The sequence below is a fragment of the Mustela putorius genome, unplaced genomic scaffold (genome assembly GCF_011764305.1).
Source record: "Mustela putorius furo isolate JIRA1106 unplaced genomic scaffold, ASM1176430v1.1 tig00000083_pilon_pilon_pilon, whole genome shotgun sequence".
Taxonomy (NCBI): domain Eukaryota; kingdom Metazoa; phylum Chordata; class Mammalia; order Carnivora; family Mustelidae; genus Mustela; species Mustela putorius.
The window spans coordinates 19757896-19775228 of NW_025421273.1; the positions used below are offsets into that span (position 1 = coordinate 19757896).

The 17333-nt window shown below is 40.6% G+C and overlaps 1 long non-coding RNA gene across 2 annotated transcripts in view; it reads right to left on the bottom strand.

Moving 5' to 3' along the window:
- Positions 1-2540: 2540 nt before the first annotated feature.
- The window catches only part of LOC106003583, a 52314-nt gene continuing 37521 nt past the window's right edge, over positions 2541-17333 (bottom strand). The window contains exons 3-5 of one of the 2 annotated variants that reach the window (XR_006605431.1): positions 16482-16540; positions 12551-12604; positions 2541-2745 (exon numbers count right to left, since the gene is read on the bottom strand). This is a non-coding gene — a long non-coding RNA (uncharacterized LOC106003583). Of the gene's footprint in view, positions 2746-12073; positions 12605-16481; positions 16541-17333 lie in introns of those variants that run through there. The other variant, XR_006605427.1, reaches the window with a different exon arrangement.

The window sequence follows — 17333 nt, forward strand, 5'->3', positions numbered from 1 at the left end:
GTTTTCAAAGTTACTTCAATTAAGACAAAAATTACTCAAAATGTTTTTTCCCTTGTCAGTCATGATTTCCCATTGTAATTTTCATTTTCCTCTGAAAAGCACTTTTTCCAAAAATAAAATGGCATATTTAGATTGAAAATGGGTATCAGGGCACCTGTGCCACTCAGTTAAGCTTCTGCTTTGGACTCAGGTCTGGATCCCAGGGTCCCCACTGAGCGGGAAGCCTGCTTCACTCTCTCTCTCTCTCTGCCATTCTTCCCTCTTGTGCTCTCTATCTCTCTCTGTCACATCAATAAATAAAATATTTTAAAATAAGAAAGGAAGGAAGATAATGGATATCATCCAGGTAGCCCACCAGACCAAAATGAGTTGGTCTGATAGGCATCTATCAGAAACCACCAGCTTCAAGACTGTAATAGGTTGTGAGGAGTTGGCCCACAAGAGGCATAAGGAGAAACTAGTGTTTTGATACTCCACACAACACACAACCTAGAAAGGTTTTCTTTGGAGCAGAAAAATGCCAAAGATTTAGCCTGGCAAAACTGACAGAGTATTGGCCCATCAATATCTGGTGGTATCTTTAACTTAGAGAAAACAATGAAATCATGATATTTTAATTCTGGTTTCCATCCAAAGAATCATAGTTTTATCTCCTCCAGCAAAGGAAAAGAAAATGGCGAAACTTGCACCATAGGTAAGGTGGCAGTTTATCACTTTAATTCCTGAAGATTCACTGGAGCCTGGATACTTCTGGCAGTATCCAGAAGTACTGGGTACTTTACCGTACCCCCTGGGAACTGGCTAAAAATGCAGCCTGATGGTCCCTGCTCCAGACCTACTGAATCAGACAGTGCATTTTCACAAGATCCCTGACTACTCATGGGCACATTAACATCTGAAAAGCACAGTGTCAACTTTGAGATTGATGAAGAGCAAAGTGGTAATAGAAGTAACAATCACTATCATTATCACTGATGAAATGCTTCCATTAAGCCAAAGCTATGCCATGTTCTTTTCCCTATATTGTCATTGCAGTAACCCTGAAAGGAATGAATTTCACAGATAAGAAAGTTGACACTCGAGAAAAGCAAGTAACTTCTCAAAGCTCACTATTTAGTCAGTGGCAGAGCCAAGTTTCTATCCCAAGTCCCTCTGATATCCAAACCAATGTGTTGCCCACTGTCTTTGGTTATACTTCAGCCTGTTCGTGTGATAAAGGACACACCAACTTTTTAGAACTCCTTGGATTCCATGATGTGGCTCCTGACCTGCAGATAAAATGTCACATCTCTTTAGGTAGTTCTGAAAACTTTCCTCTTGAACAAAAACCTTTAAAACTCCACTAGAGGTAGACAGTATTAAATAAATAAATAAATAAATAAATAAATGTCTGCAATCCCCAAAAGTTACAAGCCAAGAACATACTCAAGATATTATAAACCATTAAATAACATTTAGTGGAGAAGGAGCACTTCATTGCATTAATCCACTGAAAATTGTCCTTCTCAGCATTCCACAAAACAATGGTATCACAGTTATTATCACTGAGAAGATCTCTCATCATTAACAAGTAGAAATAAGCTCTCAAACTCTAGCCTGACCCTCGGACCATGTACTTTTCAGGTGACTATTTTTTTCTTATTATTTCATTTTTTAGAGCAGTTTTTGATTTACAACTAAATTGAGAAAAAGGTACAGAGATTTCCCGTATGCCCTTCTGACCCTACACATGCAGAGCCTTTTCCATTACCAACACCCCCACCAGAACAGTACCTGTGTTGCCACTGCTAAACCTACACTAACACATTGTAATCACCCAAAGTTCACAGTTGACCTTAGGGTTCACTCTTGGTGTTTGATATACGTGCTATAAGTTTGTAGAATGACATGTATCCACCATTAAACCACTATCATGCAGAGAAATTCCACTGCCCTAAAAACCTCCATGCTTCATCTGTTCATACTTCCCTCCCTCAACCCCTGACAACTGCTAATTTTCTCTTATTAATTCCATAGTTTTGTCTTTTCCAAAAAGTCAGGTAATTGGAGTCATACAGACTGGCTTCTTTCACTTAGTAATATGCATTTAGGTTTCCTCCTTGTCTTTTGATGGCTGGGTTGCTTATATATTTTTCATGTTAAATAATACACCATTATCTGGATGCACTCTAGTTTATTTATCCATTCACCTACTGAAGGATATCTTGGTTCTTCCAGGTTTGGGCGACTATAAATCAAGCTGCTCTAAACACTGTGTGCAGATTTTTGTGTGGACATAAGTTTTCAACACTTTTGGGTAAATACTAAGCAGCATGATTACTGGATTATATACTAAGAGTATGTTTAGTTTTCAACTAAACGGTCCTCCAAAATAGTGGTACCATTTTGCATTCCCATGAAGGTATCTCTTTTCATTTTATATCCCTTGTTCTTTACACCATAGCACATAGCCAACACCCAGCAAACAGCAGGTACCCAATAGATATTTGTGGAATAAACAAAGAAAGAGTTGTTGTATAGCTTTTTTTTTTTTTAATCACCAAGCACTTACTTGTTCAGCAAATATTTATAAAGCACCAATAAATTCAGACTAGGGGTTAGATATTAGAGATACAAGAATGGAAGATACTAAGTTTTATCTTGTGTTTTCTAATACTCAGAATAACACAGGTTTTGGGTCATACAGATACAGAGGCTCATCCTGCCTCCGTCATCATGCCAGCCTCTACCAGTCTGTTCCATCACCTATTGAATAATGAAAAAATGAATTAATTTCTTGGGTATTGGGGTGGAATAAATGAGATAATGTATATAAAATGACAATTACATGCTTCTCGCATAGTATAAGCTCCAAAGTAGTAGCTAGAATCATTGTTACCATTTGTTTATGATAAAAGATTTTCCATTTTTTTAATCTTTAAAAAAAAATGGGTGTAAGTCCATATTCTTCACAAATCCACTCTTTTCTTGAGGTGAAGTCAGTTTCATGGTGGCCTTCCCTAAAAGGAATAATTAATTGGGAACTCCAAGCAGAAGAGACAGGCATCTCAAATGCCACCCAGAAATCCTGGATTGAAAGCAGCTTTGGTAGTTTTGGGGAAGCCCAACACCAGGTCAAGTGAGGGGAGAGGAGCGTGCCCCCTTTGCTACAGGTGGAACCACCTGCCATAGGCCTAGAGTAACAGATCTTGTCTTGTAGCCCTCACAGAGATCCACCACCTCCCAGAGAAGTAAAACTCATATTTACTATGACGTTATCACAGTGGGAGAGGGAATGTTTTTTTTACAACAGTTGATGGGTGTGACTCTGCAAGTGGACTACCTTACTAGACATATCTGAAATGGGAAACTAGCTAAGTCACTTGCTGAGAGAGTTCTGACATCTTCTCTATACAGCTTCCTCAAAAAACACCAAGCAAAAATAACAACCCTAGGAATCAAGAAAAATGGCCACCAGGAAGTAGCCTCAGTCCTTCCTTGGCATGGTTTTCATATGCATGTCTGCCAGTCCCTGGGGCTTCCTGCCACCCCACACAGCTGGGCATCTCTCTGCCTTATCAATATTCACTGTTCTCAGGGCTCCCCTAAGCAAGTTTCAAGAGGCTCTGATGTAGTGTTTTTGGATTATTGTACAAATAAACCGAGACAGTTTCTTGTGCTAATTAAGAGTATGTCCTCTGGCATTATTCTGGCTGTAATTCTCATTAGCTAGGACACCTTGGGCAAATTACCTACACCTTTGTGTCTCAATTTCACCATCTGTAAAATGAGGATAATACAGTATCTAGTAATAGCATCATTTTCAAGAAGATAAAAAAAAAATAACACAAACATAGGGTGCATAGCTTCAAAGCTTTTTCTAACTCATTATTAAGTTGGGGACCAACAGGTTGTAAAAATTATTCAAAGAACATTTGAGGGATTGAGATTTTATAGACACTGAAGAAATTATATCAGAATAAGACCATTAGATTTGCTATAAAGCTGGTTAAAATACTGTAGGCAATAAATCCATTATCTTTGGAGTTATCTTGTCTATTATACATCTCTACCAAACAAAACCTACACGTTAACAGCTGATTTGAAGAGTGTGGACCCTAAGTAACAAGAAACATAAGTGAGATGACCTAGAACCACACCACCAAATATGGTAGCCACTCTCATACGGCTACTTAAATTCAAACTTAATTAAAAATAAATAAAATTAAAAATTCAGTATCTCAATAGCCACATTTTAAGAGCCCAATAGCCAGATATAGCTAGGAACTACCGTGTGGGAAAGGGTAGAATAGAGCATTTCCAATCATAGCTCAATGTTTTAGTGGATAGCAGCACCCTCAAAAAATCTTGGGTGGCACTGTTAGCTTCCTATGGGTGCTGAAACTAATTACCACAAACTTAGTGGCCTAAAACAATACAGGGGCTCCTGGTGACTCAGTGGGTTAAGCACCTGCCTTCGGCTGGGGTTGTGATCCCAGAGTCCCTGGATCAAGCCCTGCATCAGGCTCCCTGCTCAGTGGAGAGTCTGCTTCTCCCTTTGCCCCTCCCCCTGCTTGTGTGCTCTCTGTCTCTGTCAGATAAATAAATAAAACCTTAAAAAATAAAAAAAAATGTGAAAATAAAAATTAAAAAATTAAATAACAAACTTATTATCTCATGGTTCTATAAGTCTGTAAGTCTGGCTGAGCTCAACTGGTTTCTCTGTTCCAGGTTTCCAAGGCCAAACCCAAGGTGCCAGGCAGCTGGGCTCCTACTGGGGAGCTGTGGGGAGATTCTACTTCCAAGCTCCATTAGGTAGAAAGTAGGACAGAGGCCCACTCCCTTGCTAGCTGTCAGCCAGGGGCTGTGGTCCTTCTGCTGCTTTCCATGTGGCCCTCTCTAGCAACACAGGTCAAGTCCCTCGGATGTCTCCAATTCCTCTTCTGCTGTATCTCTCAAACTGACAACAGCTGGAGAGCAGTCTCTGCTTTTATTAAAGCCTCCAGTGATTAGGTCATGCTCTCCCAGACAATCCAGTAGAATATCTCTATCTGAAACCCTATAACCTTAATTACATCTGCAAAGTTCTTTTTACCACATGACATCATAAATTCACAGGATCCAGGCAGGGACTAGAATGTGGACACCTTCAGGGAGCCGATATTCTGCCTGACACAGTGGGCTTGCTAGACAATGTTCAATATGATCGCAAGAGAATATGAACTCCAACTTTTGTCTTGTTTCCAAGCATTGGGTAGTTCTTAACTTCCCAGAGTTCTCACTAGGATTAAATATATGACCCACCTAATGTGCCTAAAACAGGGTCTGGTGTCAAATAAGAGCTATAGAAGTGTACCATTAAACCTTCTGTGCCTCAGTTTCCTTACTTGTTAGATTTGAGTAGTAACTGTGTCTTCAGCATGAGGTTGTTGGAAGGATGCAAAGGCTAAGTTGTGTTAATAATTAAGCACAGCGCTCCGTACAGAATGCCCTTGGTCTTAGTGAAGAGACAAAGGGGACAGTGTTGGCAAACAGCAGTCTTGCTCCTGTGGGGTGGAGGAAGAAAGGTCTGGCTCCTCCCCTGCCCACGCACCCCCTGCACCCTGAATTTCAGGTACAGATGGAGGGACAGTAACCAAACCCCCAGAGGCCCAATGAGGACAGCTCTCCCCTTCAATGAGCTGTCTGTCTCAAGAAAAACACCTTAGGCTTCCTCCTGGGATCACAAGAAGAACAGGAATCTGTGGAAGTGTGGGCCAGAGAGGACACAGGGAGTGGAGACGAATGGCCAAATGCCCCCTGGGTCCCTCTGTGAAAGCCAAAGGAGCCACTGCAGGTTTGAGTCCTCCTCTCTGAAAACTTTTGGAGTGTAAAATCAATGTGAAAAGAGCAGATTTTATTGGTCTACTGTTAAAAGAAGAACTCAAGCGCTTTGGATCTTGATCTTGTGTTGTCTGTGAAACTGCTCCTGCCTCCCCACCATGGGGGGGGGGGTGGCACTATCCCTCCCTCTTTTGTGTCTGCATTGCACCCCAATGGGAACTTAAAGTGGCAGCAATTCTGTCACTTCCTTGTATTCATTTTTGTTTCAGGTACAAATCTCATGAGGGTCATGCACACATACACACAAGAAACGTGCCTCTCTTTTTTGGGATTCGATGCAGTGGTTATGCTGAACCCCTCTTCCCACAGGAGGCTCATGTCAGTCCATACAGGGTGTCCCCCTCCTCTGCCTGGAGCCTTACACACAGCTTGAGGCTGACATAGAACCAAGGCTGTGGAAGCCACACAGGGCAGGGAGGATGGCAGGGCAGCTGGTCGTCATAGCCATGAAGCCCCACCCTTAGTTAGCACGTCCAGCATCGGGATGACTCTCAGCGGTCAGTTCCTACAGGACACTCCTGGGCCCATAAGAGTGGCTTTCCCATAACCCTGTGCTGTTCCACACACACAGAAGCATCTTGTGACTGCTCAGCCAGCCATACCGGCTCTACCGTCCAGAGCCATCACAGATGGATGTGCCCTGCCTGCCCTGCCGTTTACATCTGATTCATGCAGCTTTTTCCTGAAGTAATCTCCCCACACAGGTACACACCTGCAGGCAGCCCTCCTCAACTCCTGCTTCTTCTCCAATCAGGGGGTGGCCAGCCAAAGCCGCTTCCCCAGCCCCAAGGGGTGAGTGCCCCCAGACTGGTCACATGGATAATCACTTAAAACTAATTACTCACTTGTGTCAGAGAGATGGCCTCCAAACATCTGGTTTGGATAATCCTCCTCTCCTCCCCACAGCCCAGCCTGAAACGTTCTACCAAATGTTGCAGGAAAACATACAACCTGCACAGCATCCCAGGTGTCCATGGCCAACTGTGCAGGCCAACCCTTGGGAACAAATGTGTACCCGGAAGAGAGGCTCAGATTTCAGTGTGGTCATTTTCCACAATTCAGGACAGAATGCACCCACCCCTTCCCTCTCTATCACCCCAAGAGAGGAACTTCACCCTGAAATCAGACTCTAAGACACACAGTCCCAGGGCTCTGTGATGCAGGCATTTTACACTTTCAACGCAATCCATTCATTCATTTATGTGTTTATTCAATAAACCTTTAATAGACCCAACTAGACCCAAGGTGCCAGATAGTAGGAAATCCAGAGAAAGTCTCTGAGACCACCTGTTACAAACCTCTCTTGCTAGACAGTGGTCCTGGAGAGGAGGAGGTAACACCCAGAGCCCACAGCCACTTCAGTAGGTTAGCCTGGACTACCGCCTACTGCACTGATCACAACACCCATGGGGACAATGAGGCCTGAGGCTCCTGAGCACAGCTGGTTGCAGAGGTCAGCTCAGACATGGGAGACTTTCTCTCCTTCCTCTTCTCTCCATCAGCCTCCCACACCATGGAGAAAACATCAGTTTGGTTTCATGCTGTCTGCTGTTGTTGCTACAACAACTTCATTCACACCAGCAAAGAGATCCTTGTTATTCATCAGGTTGCTATACAAAGAAATTTAAAGCTTTCCAGAACCTTCAGGGCATCTACTATGTTGAGATCTGTCTAAGACATATAAGAAGCTGTCACTTCGCTTCTCCTCTGTGAGGAGTAGCTTGAAAAGTCCCTCACTGTTAGAGATGTCCCAACACTGGGGTAATTCCATGTGGCTTTTCCCAACACTAGAGTTGGTCAGCCCCCACCTCTCTGCCTGTGGACATGGAGAGCTGGCTTGACTCCCACCTCAGCCCATTTCAGCAGCTCTCCAACTGACCTCTTAGCTTCCACCCACCGCTGTCCCTGGAATGATCTCTATAAAATGCAGAGCCAATTAGGACCCTTGTCCCACCCACCCTACTAAAGTCATCTTCATGGCCTCCTAAGCCAGAAATAATTTTGAAGAACTTCATTGGCAAGACCTTACACGATCTGACAGCAACTGACCTTACCAGCCTCATCTTCCAGCACTCTCCACATCCCTCCTCCAGGCCCTGTGATCCAATGACACCAAATACTACACTGTTCCCCACTACCCTGTTTATTGTTTTCATACCATTCCACACCCAGAATGCCTTTCCCGAAACCTCCACCTGGAAATCTCCAAGTCACCTTCACCCATTCAGTTGTCAACACATTGGTCAATTATTCACCATTGTCCTAACAAAGTGAATTGTGGCTTTGTCTATTCCTGTGCTACTTTCCACATTTATCTACCACGTTATACTTTGTTTGCTAAACTAAACACTGTACACTGCTTAGCACAATTATTTTAATAAATCAACATCAAGACATACTTTTAGTATCTCTATTTCTAATTCCTGATGTAGTGCCACGGCATAGAGTAAACACTCCAGTTACGTTTGACAAAGAAAGGAAAGGAAGGGAAGGGGAGAGGAAGGGAGGGGAAGGAGAGAGTTGGAGAGGGAAGAGGAGGGTTGGGGAGGGAAGGAAAGAGGAGGGGGGATGAGGGGGAGGGAAAGGGAGGGAAGGAAGGAATGGGAAGGAAGGAAAGAAGAGGAGCGGGAAGGGGAGGCAAGGGAAGGCAAGGGGAGACTAGGGGGGAGAAAAGAGAGAAAAAGAAAGGCCGAGATGTTCCTAACCCAAGTTCACCTATACTTTGTTTTCCTCATTTCCACCCCCTACCCACATCTGACAGTAGCACTGCATATTCATCCGGCCATTTCTTAACTTTGGGGTACAGTAGATGAAGAAACTGAAGCAAGATTTGCAGTGTGAAGCAGAAATTTTTTTTTTCCTATATACTCCCATTAAAGCCACCAAAAAATTAAATTAGTGGTTTTGACATTTTTCTGCCTACTTGCTGGTCTAAGCCTCAAAATAGAGCCTCTATAGTCCTTTCTTATAGCCCATCTCAGTGTTTATAAGGTGGTAGAGATTGTGGGACTTACCTGTTCCTGGGCCAAGGTCAGAGGGAGCAAAGTACGGCTTTATTAGACTTTGGAAAAGTTCCCAATAGGAGGCTCCTTCTCACATATATGTGTCATGGCTGGTAAAATACATCTAGTAGGTTCTAACCGTGCTGAAAGTGTGGGCTATGGTCAGTAACCCTCACCTAATATATCACCAGAGATCTTGCTCCTACTACCTTTTGTTCCTCACTCCTCTCTCTGCGGCTGCGCTGTGTGAGGCCACTAGGAAACTGTTAGCGTTCCCTTCCCTCAGGACAGTCTTGTTACTCAGATTCACTATGGGGGTTGGGGATTTATGCATTGTGACACAATCAGAGGCTCTTAGAAACAGGGGTACCTTAAAAAGTCATCTATCCAAGTTTCTCACTTTACAATGGAGGAAGCTGGGGGTGCACTGGGGAATGAGCCCTCTGCTATTGCTAACCAGAAGTGAATGAACTGGCTAAAGAAGCATTCTGAAACCCACTTTCTACCCTGTTTGGGTCACTCTGGGCACCAGAACCCTAACTGAAATAGACAGTTCAGCTTACAGAGTTCAGGCATCTCTACCGAGTTATACCTGTGTGTGGGCAAGTAGGTGATTAACTCAGCACCTTACAACAACAGGGTTCATTTAAAAGCACTGATCTCATACTCTGAAAAGAAAAATAACTATATTTTCTTGACTGATAACCTAAGCTTGTAGTCACACAAAAACAGCTTCTAGTTCTTCCTTCAGTAGAAGTCCTGAGCTGCAAAAAGTAAGGAAAGACCCCCTGTTCTGGTCTGCTCTGGGTACTTGTCTTCTTGCAGGCTATGATAACCCTCTCAGGGCCCCACAACTCTCCTCCCTCGTGAATGCCACTTCCTTTCCTGAGACAAAGTCATCATTTCCAGCTTCAGCTTGTGCTTTTCTCTAAGCTTCTTTGCTCTAGCAATAAGAGGCTATTTCTATATTTGACAACTTTTACAAAAAGGTTAGGTGGAGGAGGGGGAGTTCCAATGTACAAATGGATTTGCTCCATTGGCTGGAAGCAGGGTGACTTGTTATTTCCTGTGTAATATTAATAAACACTCATCCTAAGTGGAGCAGGTCAGGGTATTTCCTGCTTAACCATCTCATGCCTTAACTCCATGGACTACATTACCAGAGGAGAGTAAGGCTGTGGGGAGCTGTTGGGATTTCTTTTTTAATATAGCTTGATCTGGTGCAATAACTTTCCAGAAAATAAATTACCTAAATTCAAAGAGTGATACTTCCCTGGACAGCATTGTGGACTCCAGGCTAATGAGATTTGGACCCTTTGAAAAATACTTAATCTACCAAGTTCAGGACTCAGATAGCACTGAGCTAAAGACTTAACATTATTTCATTTGAGTCTCATAATGGCCCTACGAGAAAAATACTATTGTCATTACCACCTTGCAAATAAAGATGCTAAGGTTTAAACTGGTTGAGCTATGCAGTATTACACACATTAAGTGGCAGGATTAGCTCCATTGGTGCTCCAGCCAAAGTAGAGCATTTAATCATTGCACCAGGAACCTACAGTAATGGATAGTGTTGTACTCCTGTGTTGAAGTGCAAGAAACTATGTTTAAATAGAAGCCGCATTTCTGCCAAGGCACTCTTCCTGGACTGTCAAGTGTCATATAGTCTCATATATCTCTGCTATGGCCTATCACCTTCTTTCATCTCTGCTATCTCTCAACAATTTTTTCATCCGTCTTCCAAAGTCTCAGCACTTTGGCCAGCTCATCTCTTGGCAAGTCCAGAGATGACAGTACAATGTATTAAACCTAAGGTTTACCTGTGAAGGGGAAATAGAGATCATGACTTTGAGTGACTGAGTAGGAGTTAGATAATGATGAAAAAAATTCATGTCAGAAATCTCAGCTGAGTGTCTCTAAGGTTTGGGACACAACATGTAAATCCACTTTGTCTTTTTCATATGCCCTTAATTAAGCTCACCCTGGTTTGTAGTCTGCATTCTCTTATTATTCCCAATCCTACCTCTTTATACTCTTTATACTTCTTCTACCCAATTCCATACTTGAATTTTATTTTTATTCTGTTGTTGGGTAAAACGTTCTGTAGATATTTTTTAGGTCTAGTTGACTTAGTGTTGGTGAAACCTTCCGTTTCCTTGTTATCTGCTTCCTAGCTGTTCCATTTATTATCCAAAGTGAGGCTTGTGTGGAGCTCTAAAGTTAGGTTTACTTTAATTATGTGTTTATAGTTGTATCTTTTTGGTAAGTTGATCATTTCACCAATATAAAATACCTTTGTTTGTCTCCTGTAACAGTTTTTTGTGTTTTTGTTTTACTTTAGTTATTTTATCCAGCACTAGTAGAGAGTAGAGCCACTCAGCTCACTTTTGGTTACTATTTGCACGATATGAATTTCTCAATTATTTTACTTTAAACCTGTTTGTTGAATTTAAATGTGTCTCTTTTTATTTTATTTTATTTAAATTCAATTAATTAACATACAGTATATCACTAGTTTCAGATGTAGAGTTCAGTTATTCATCAATTGCATATAATACCCCGTGCTCATTACATCATGTGCCCTCCTTAATACTCATCACCCAGTTACCCCACTCCCTCACCCACTACACTCCAGCAACCCTCAGTTTGTTCTCTATAGTTGAGTCTCTTATTGTTTGTCTCCCTCTCTGATTTTTGTCTTATTTTATTTTCCCCTCTCTTCTCCTATGGTCCTGTTTTGTTTCTTAAATTCCACATATGAGTAAAACCATATGATAATTGCTTTTCTCTGACTGACTTATTTCACTTAAATAATACCCTCCAGTTCCATCCACATCACTACAAATGGTATGATTTCATCTTTTTTAATGACTAAGTAATATTCCATTGTATATATACACTACATCTTATTTATCCATTCATCTGTCGATGGACATCTGAGGTCTTTCTATAGTTTGTAAATGTGTCTTTTGTAGACAGCATATGGTTGGATGATTTTTAAAAATCTATTTGGCTCATCTCTGCCTTTTAATTGGAGTGTTTAATACATCTGTATTTAGTGTAATTACTTATAAGGTAGGATTTGTGTCTGCTATTTTGCTATTTGTTTTCTGTATGTTTGATTTTTTTTTCTTTTTCTACCCTTAAATCACAACATTTATTTGTATTAAAGAGTTATTTTTAATTTTCTTATTTCTTTCACTATTTTTTTCATCCATTTTCTTAGTGGTTGTCAGGGAATTACAATATATATTTTAATTTATACCAACATAGCACAGATTAATACCAACTTAATTTCAATAGTGAATAAAACTCTGCTCCTTTGTGTTGTTATTTCATACAAATTATATCTTCTTACATTGTATGTCCACCAATACAAATTTGTAATTATTGCTATATGCAGCTTTCTTTTAAGTCAGGCAAGAGGGGAAAAAGTTACAAACAAAAAATACATTTATACTATTTTCTATTTACCTATGTAGTTACCTTACTGATTTTCTGTTTTCTTGTGCAGATTCAAGTTACTCCAGGTGTCCTTTCATTTATTTTAGCCTGATTGATCCTTTTAGTATTTTTAAAGGCTAGTAAAAATTTTTCTCAAGTTTTGTGTTTATCTTGGAATGTTTAAATTTCACCTTTTGAAGTATAGCTGTGTGAAATAAAGAATTCTTGGTTGATATTACCTTCTTCCAGCACCTTGAATATGGTATTCCACTGCCTTCTGGACTCCATGATTTCTGATGGAAAATCAACAGTTAATCTTAATTAAGGGTCCTTAGTACATGACTTATTAAGGGTCCTTAGTACATGAGTGATCACTGCTCTCTTGCTGCTTTTAAGAATCTCTTTGATGGTGGGGCGCCTGGGTGGCTCAGTGGGTTAAGCCACTGCCTTCGGCTCAGGTCATGATCTCAGGGTCCTGGGATCGAGTCCCGCATCAGGCTCTCTGCTCAGCAGGGAACCTGCTTCCTCCTCTCTCTCTCTGCCTGCCTCTCGGCCTACTTGTGATCTCTGTCTATCAAATAAATAAATAAAATCTTTAAAAAAAAAAAAAGAATCTCTTTGATGGTAATGTATAAAGGTATGTATCTCTTCAAATTTAGCCTCTTTGGAGTTCAGTAAGCTTGTTACACATAGTTGTTCATTATATTGGAAGTTTTCAACCATTATTTCTTCAAATACATTTTCTAGCTCTCTTTTCCTGTTGCCCATCCCCCACCCACCCCCACCTTTGCAGATTCCTATTATTATGTATGTTGGTATTCTTGATGATGTCCCACAGGTCTCTCGAGCTCTGTTCATTTTTCTTCACTCTGTTTTTCTTTCTTTTCCTCAGACAAAATAATTTCAATTACTTACATTCAGGCTTGCTAGTTTTTTTTTCTGCTTGCCTACTCACATGTTGGTAGCCTACAGTGAATTCTTCATTTCAGTTATTACATTTTTCAACTCCAGAATTTCTATCTGGTTCTTTTTTATAATTTTTATCTCTTTATTGATATTATGCATTGAGTGAGACATCATTATTACACTGTCTTTTAGTTCTTTAGGCATGCTTTCCTTAGCTCTTTGAACACATTTAAAATGGTTGATTTAAAGCCTTTGTCTTGTAAGTCTAACATCTACACTTCCTCAGTTTCTAGTGACTTTGTTTATTCCTGTGTAAAGGTCATACTTCCTTCTTTCTTTGCATATCTCATAAATTTTTGCCAAAGCTGAACATTTAAAACTATATGGTAATTCTGGAAATAAAATATTTTCCCCACTCTCCAACCAGGGTTTGTTGTTGCTGCTGTTTATTGTTATTGTTCTTGATGGTTTAGTGACTTTACTGAAATAATTCAGTAAGTTCTGCATTCTTTGTTATGTGTCAATACTGTTATCTCTGCTTTGTTAGCTTAGTAGTCAACTAATAATAAGCAGAGATTTCCTTAAATTCCTGGAGTCAGTAAGTCTTACAGTCTTTGTAAAAGTGTTCTGTGTGCATACTGACCATTCCATCAACACTCAATTAGGGATTTAAGGTCTTTAACAGTTCTGCTTTAGCCTTTAGTTCTTGAGAAGAGCCTCAAAGTCAGTCACAAATGAGAACTGAAAGCATTCTCAGGTCTTTTCTGAGCATTCACAGAGGCCAAAGCATATACATAGGTTTCTAGATTCTCAAGAATATGTTAAAGCTCTTCAAGGCTATGAGTGGAACTATCATCTTTGAGCTTTTCCTTTTAAGAATTTTGGGTAGCCTATTATTTGGCCCAATTGTTATCCACTATCTTGAGCAGCCATGATCTTAAGCAATTGTCCTTCATGGTATTCAACAGGTGCCCCCAAGGGAAAGATTTTTCACACTAGGTGAGCTCTGAATCAGTTAAATAAGAACAGTACTGAAAATGGGCTCTTCCAGAAATCCATATGGCGGATCAAATAATAACAATTCTCTGAAAATAGGGCTTTCAAAGAGTTCCAACCCTGCTCTGCTCCCTCTAGTGGATGGCAGACTGCTAGTTTTCACTGGATTACAGGCTGTTGGTTCAAGGTTACCATAGAGCTTGAAATAAAGTGATGAGAATGGGGAGAATTAAAACTCCACTGTTCATACCAACTTTTCATATGAAGATTTAGCTATTTTTTCTTGAATAAATGATACTCCACAGATTGCTTTGAGCCTTTGGTTAATCTCCACAATTTTGAGAGAGTTAATTCTGGCAATTTTGCTGATGTTCTTATTGGTTTTTTTTTTTTTTTTAAAGATTTATTTATTTATATATTTGACAGAGAGATCACAAGTAGACAGAGAGGCAGGCAGAGAGAGAGAGAAGCAGGCTCCCTGCTGAGCAGAGAGCCCGACATGGGACTCGATCCCAGGACCCCGAGATCATGACCTGAGCGAAGGCAGCGGCTTAACCCACTGAGCCACCCAGGTGCCCCTGTTCTTATTGTTTTTATGGGGGAAAGGGTCTTCAAAGGTTTTTGTTGTTGTTGTTGTTTGTTTGTTTGTTTTGTTTTGTTTTTCCATCATTTTCACTGAGGTCCAATCCAGATTCATTTTATATCAATGTTTCTTTGCTCTGTTTGGCCCACTTTCATTTCTGGCTGTTCTGTTTCTGTTCCTTTACATTCCAGTTTCCTTATTTCCCACTTTCAATCAAATTTTTTTTTTTTTTTTGGTCAGACCTCAAGTCTTGCAAATATTCCTTACTTAGGGATTTTATCATCTCTCCTCCAGATTATTCCAGTAGTAACCAAATTGGCCAATTTACAGCATGTTTTATTCTAACCTTTCACCACCCCAGAACTAGATTGATCATTTAAAAATATAAACATGACCTTGTCTTCCCTTGCTTAAGCCCTTCCATAGATCCACATCACCTTCAGGATAAAGTCCAATTGTTATCATGGCAGGGTATACAATGCCCTCTTAATATGGCCCTAAATCTCCTTTTTACCCCTCCAACTCCCACCCTAGCCCTATATAAATATGAAATTCCATGTAAATTCTGCACTCTCATTAGTATTCTTTTCCCTTGTTCTCCTAATGAATTCATTCATTCATTCACTCAATACTTATTTTCTAAATACCTACTATGTGTCAGGTACTATGTAAGGCACAAGGTAAAAGGAAGTGAACAAGACCGGCAAAGTTCTTCTCCCTGCAGATGTCACATCAGAGAAAGAAACTAGCTATGATCAAGTAAAGTAATTTTTAAAATAACTGGATGATTACAAAATGCTGTAATTTCAATGAAGAGATTAAATGGGATAATGTTAACTAAAGAAACCTTCATCAATTGGTTTAGGAAGAATAGTTCTCTCTTAAAAAAAAAATAAAAACTATTTGAACTGAGACCTAAACATTGGCAAGGAGCCAGTAAGACATGAGAGGAAAAAGACTCTATGCAAAAGCCCTCAGACCAAATGAAACCCAGATAGAAATTAAAATCGAGAAAAATGTCTCCCAGACTTCCATACATTCCAGGGAACACACACACATGTTTACACATGCACACACTTAACTTAGGTTCCTAAAGTGAGTAACTGCTGAACAGACCGGCTGACAGATGGGAAATCCTTGCACGGAGCTGTGACAAGGGGAAGTCTGTGGGAAAAGGCGCTGTTTTTTAGCTGACCCACCCTTGCTGAGGGAGTCCAAAGTTTCCCTTGGATTCATTCCCACCTGAACTTCCACCCTTATGAGCTAAAAAGACCTTTAACATTCATGTTTTATAAAAAGAAAGAGATGAGGATTAAGTAGCAGCTGCTTAGTGCTTGGGTAGAGAAGAAACATATACATGCTTGGTTGTAAAATGATTATATTTTAAAAACTTAAAACCCTCCACCCATGCTTCTCAGTCTTGTGATCCAGTTAAGGAGTGTTGTGTAAACAAAGCCCTTTAAGGTAAAGGGCAAGAGGAATGAGAAAGTGTTCCACAAAGAGGGGTGTTGACTGAGGAGGTGATAAACTCTAGCAACTAATAGAGTGTCCAGCCCACACAGGCCCTGCTGACATTGAGGATTTCTTGTAGAAGTAGAACCACAGCCTGATGGTCCTGCAAAATTCTTCCTGATGCTGCCACTTTTTGCATTCATTTGTTTAATAAATAACTGTTGAGTACTTACAATGTGCTAGCTCCTCAAGCTCAAAGATACATCAGTGAAAGATCTCTTGTAGCATTATCCTAATGGGGAGAAAAACAGACAATGAATAAATAAATAAATAACATAAAGACTGTGTCAGATGTTACTAAGTGCCATGAAGGAAGACTAAGGTAGGAAAGGGAATTAAGCAGAGCTAAGAGGTTCTGTTTCATGCCAAGATCGAATAACAGTAACAAAATTTACCCTTCCATTTAAAACAACTGTTAAATCTGGATCAAACATATAAAACAATTGTTTCCAAGTCATCAGATATCAAGTGAATGATAGGCAGAGGCAAGAAACAAACAAAGCAAGCATGCTGCCTAGAGAAATTTTCCGGGCTGGAGTGTAGGGAGGAGCAGCACAGACCAAGCCCAGCGTATTTCCTGATTTGAGAAGATGGAACTGAGAGTCTGGGGAGACCAAGGAAGCTAGACTTTTTAGGAAAGTGTACCAGCGACAGGACAGAGCCATTCAGAGAGAAAAGTCTGGGGATCTTCAAAAGGTCCACCCTTAGTATCTCAAGTACTGATCAGCACATTCATGTGAGGAAACTCCCCAAGGATGGGACAAGAATGATTGGTGGTAAAGTGTGCCTGAAGGATTTGAGGCACATCAAGAGACTTGATTTGGCTGTGGAGTTCCAGGAGAGAACAGTAGGAGGAGAAATCAGAGAAGTAATGGCAGCAGGGGCCAGCTTAGGCAGGGACTTGTAAACCACTGGAAGGACTTCTGGGTTTTGCTGCAAGTGAGATAGGAGCCATGAGAGAGTTTTAAAGAGAAAAGTGGTATATTCTGCTTTATGTTTTAATTTAAAAGAATCACTCTCAAACA